This window comes from Micrasema longulum, unplaced genomic scaffold (genome assembly GCF_059751315.1).
Source record: "Micrasema longulum isolate JH-2025_06_02 unplaced genomic scaffold, ASM5975131v1 h1tg002472l, whole genome shotgun sequence".
In the NCBI taxonomy this organism is placed as follows: domain Eukaryota; kingdom Metazoa; phylum Arthropoda; class Insecta; order Trichoptera; family Brachycentridae; genus Micrasema; species Micrasema longulum.
Genome location: NW_028279616.1, coordinates 121685 through 126492, shown reverse-complemented (window position 1 = coordinate 126492; position 4808 = coordinate 121685).

Below are 4808 nucleotides of genomic sequence, written 5' to 3'. Positions count from 1 at the left end.
TTGCTTTCACAAACATTATTTTTAACAACTCATTATTTTGCCTAACCTTTTTAGTTTATTTACAATTCCACATATTCTTTTTAGTTTTTTATTGGCTTTTTCACCTCCCAACTGGGTGTTTTAGCTAGTGTCGAGTTTCGAATTATACTTAGTTAAATATTTACACATGTTTTAGTGCAATTCCACCTATAAATTTATTTGTCACCAAAAGACACGCATTAAATGGTATATTTTTTTTAAATGACAGTGTTTTAAAACATGTTGAGTATTTCATTAATTCATTCCATGTCCGCTCCCTAGTTGGAGCATATGGTAACCACAAAGAGACTCCATGCATCTTTATCAGCTGCCAACTCCTTTGCGTCCTCCCAAGTCAGGTTCTTGTCCCGAAGTTCTGATATAAACTGCTAACGAACAGTCAGCAGTGGACGTCCAGGACGTCGAGAGCCTGTTGCCTTGTAAAGTGGGCAAGCGTGGTTAAGGCTATCAGGAGGCATCCGCAGTACATAGCCAAGCCAACCGTATCGCTTCCGCTTGATGACAGTTGTCACCGGTGTTTGCTGCATCAAACCACCGCACGGCCAAGATTCTTCTGAGACACCTATTCTCAAAACTCGGTATTTTGCATTGAAAGGTGGTTTTCAAATGTGGTGAATGGTTATAAAACCGTTAATATAATTATTATATGAAACAGTAACTTTGTGATTATCTTGTTATATTAATCCGACACGTTCACGTCGAGCGAATCGCTATTGTCATAAGGTCCGTTGTCACAATTATGCAGCTTCAGAGCGCATAGATGGTTGAAATTCTTAACCCTATTTATGAATTTTAAGTTTGAAATTATTCGATAGTTTTTGAAATTTATTTTAAGGAACGTCTTGCAGCTACAAAGCGCACTGACGAATGGCATTCTGGAATCCTAACAATGATTTATAGAAAAAATATACAATGAGCAGAGTAGTAAGTTAGTCGAGTGTTCGTCATAAAAAGTAAACAAATGAAGAAGTATGAATGTTCAAACATAGGCAAAATAGTGAATGTTACACAGTGTGTAAAGTGGCTTCTTAAACCAGCCAACGACCGGTCGTAATCTCTATAAATGCCTAGACTTCCATATTCCTTTCACTAAAATTTTCTCCGTCTCTGTTGTAATTTTTTAATTCAGATTTATTAAAAACTTTTTTCGCACATCTTCGATAAACTTCGCCGCACAATCATTGAGGGTATTCAAAGCGAACTTAGAAATCTCCATGGAAGGCGTAACTGAGATATTTGCAAAAAACTTTGAAAAAATAATGGTGAGATTTCTAATTATGCTTCACCAGCTCAATGGAGAATGCTAAGTTTGCAGTGTCAAGTAGTATGATAAAAATCTGTTTTTGCAAGATTTAGAGACGGTTTTGAATTACGCCATTATTTAAGTAGGCCGGTTTTTATGCATAGTTTATTTTTGCATCAATAACTAATTTTCCGTTTTGGTGGAGATTTCTAAGTTTGCTACTATTACCCTCAATTAAATGCTCTAATTTTTACCACGCGTAAGAAAACACTCATTGCAAATCTTTTGAAAGAAATAAAGCCGGACGTGTGACTGTGTAAGTACATAAAATAAACGTCGGCGGCCGACTAGTGTGTGCGTTGGGCCTCAGTATTTTAAGATTATTCGAACCAAGATTAAAAAGTGATATTCCATTTTTCAACAAATAAAATGAGAAGCACAATTAGTTCAGTAAGACTCAATTAAATTTACAAATGACTGTATGCCAACATGACGTTCTAAACATTTTGCCTACTGCCTACCGCTCGAAAAAAATGCATTATAAATGATGTAGTAATAACAATAAATAAAATAAAGAGGTGAATTTTGTTTTTATGTTGGATCTTTGCCAAGGGTCTTTATTTTGCAAATGAATTCTCATAACAATATTGTGAGACACTTTTTTTCTAAATGACATATTATGTATTTTGCTACCGTGTTGATAAATTGATTACGCGCCAGATTTTAAAAAATATTTTCTCATAATATAAAGTAGGTAAACCTATATTTTTTGTATTATTTACTTAGCCAATGTCATGAGAAATTGTCATCAGTCATCACACAATCTTCGACCTTCCTCTTTAAGTGTTTATTACACTTAAAACATCCATTGGTGTGATATTTTTCATTAAATTATATTTATTACTAGCGGACCCGTCAGACGCTGTCCGCCCGAACGTTGGATTCCCTGCTATTAGCTTGGAAAGGGACTTTTAATTGATAAGCAGGTACCTAACTACTTGTTTGTGATTAAATTCAAAAACTAAAAATTGTTGTCATTAAAAAAATATTATAAATATTAAAAAACTAAAAATTGTTGACATTAAAAAAATATTGAATTTAAGTAGGTACTTGTTTATGGTTTAATTCCAAAACATAAAATAAATATTTTTTCAAATATAGCATTCTTTTTGCAAACGTCAAACTCCGGCCGTCTCACCAACAAAGTGGTGTACTTATGTAGGAATACGATTTTTAAAAATGTATTGAATTTAATATTATTTTAGTTTTACCAAAAATCTAATAAAAAGAAATAAATGGGTAGAAATTATGAGGAATTTAAGGAAAGAATCTGATTGAGATCCACAAAAAACAAATGCTGTTTGTAAACATTCAAAAACAACCTTTTTTTATACACTAAAAAACAACATCTTTCCATTGTTTTGCAAATGCATTCTCGGTATTTTTTATTTGTGTACATTTATTATTTCTTTTTAAATCTGAAATTAGGGCACACATAAACATGTACCTGATTTTTATAATTCAACTCATTTCTATCAAACTTATATGTTATTCTTATTTATTATGTAGGTGCATATAATATGTATTTGTATGTTCGTTTTGAATCAACGTTCGCGTATTGTCAAACGTTGTTTTATGGTTGACATTATATCGTATTTACAGCATTTTGTGGTTACCTATCGTATTGTATGGGACTCGTCACATATTATTCGTTCAGTGTGTATCAGTTAAATTTTAAAATTAAATGCTTTTTTTTTCAGAATACAGTTTTGAAATTTACAATACTTTAAAATAATACAATTTATAACATTTCTTGATTTAAATATTAACAAGAAGGTTTCAAACCTTATACCGAGCTTTTTTTGTACCATTTTTAATATAATTACAAGTTTTAAACTATTTTTTTTATACTTACGCACCCACACACACGCACCCTCTCCCTCATTAATTCCCACACGCACATGTACCTTCTCCCTTATTCGTTCACGCATATACACATTCACTTACACATGAATACAAACGTCACACACATACAATTACGTAAACTCTTTTCTTATATATTATGTGTCATTAGATTTACAGTGGATTTTTTAATTGGCTCTAGTATTTTTAATATTTTTCTACTTATTTTGTTTATTTAATAGCTGTAAAAATCCGAAATAAAATAAAATAAATATTCTTATGTGTGTTCTAATAAAAATACTGTTTATACGTGTATCTAATTTATAAATAATTTTATATCTTTATATATATAATTCTTCTGTACGTGTGATGTCACTGAACTCCTAAACGGCTTGACCGATTTACGTGTGGTTTTCAGCGAAATGTAGATCTTTGCGCTGCGCGTGTTCGTAGATATTAAAATTTTCAATCGAATCTTTAAAAAAAGGTTGAAGCATAAACGTTTCTTTCATCGACCTACCAGGTTGCATTCGACGAGAATGCATGTAGGTCCAGAAAAATGGAAGGATTTTTTTTTTTGTGTTTAAAAAAGTTTGTTTTTGAATGTTTAGAAACATTCACTTTTTATGGATCCCAATCAGATTAAACTAATTGCTCATCTCAACTCAACACAGAACTTTTAGTCCCATGAAGTTGGGACTTATGTCTCTTGACTTATGACTTAGGTAAATAAATAAATCGTATATTTTTTTCATAAAATATTAATTTAACTTTTTTTCTGTGCCAGTTTTTGTTTGGCATGAATTTTTTTGTCTGCATTTTGCATTTAAAATGAATCAGATATACATTTAGTGAAAAAAATTACATAAAACTTTATACTTTCAGCATCTCGTTTTTTGGACCTGTTTTACTAATCTTCTTCTTCTTATGGTTCCTCTCCCCGATGGAGGTTGGAAATCATCATTGCGATTCTTACTTTATTGGCAGCTGGCCTGAACAAGGACTGAGTGCTGCAATGGAACCAGTCGCGCAAGTTCTTAAGCCAAGAGATGCGCCTTCTACCTGCACTGCGTCTCCCTTCAATCCTTCCCTGTAGAATGACTTGTAAATTTTTATATTTTTCGCCTCTCATCACATGCCCAAAGTACTCAAGTTTTCTTTTCTTTATGGTCTTCAGTACCTCTTTATCTTTTTTCATCCGTCGGAAATCATTATCGTTTCGTACTCTATCCACCCAGGAGATTTTTAATATCCTCCTGTAGCACCACATTTCAAAGGCTTCGATCTTTTTTTAAGTGTTTTGGGTGAGTGTCCACGTTTCGACGCCGTAAAAAAGTACTGAGAAGACGTAACATCGAGTAATGCGCATTCGGAGGTCTAAATTAAGTTTTACAATAAACTGAAATATTATATCCTAAGGGGGTTAAATTCCAGTACTAATCTACAAAAAGTTGAACATATTCAAGATAGTGTCTACAATGTACACATTGTGTCACGGAGTTATACATGATGTGAGTACATAGATATCATCAATAGTTAGCGTTTATGATAGTAATAATATTATGACTTATCATATCTTATCGATTTTCATTGAAATGCCCTTACATTATTATCGAGGCTCAAT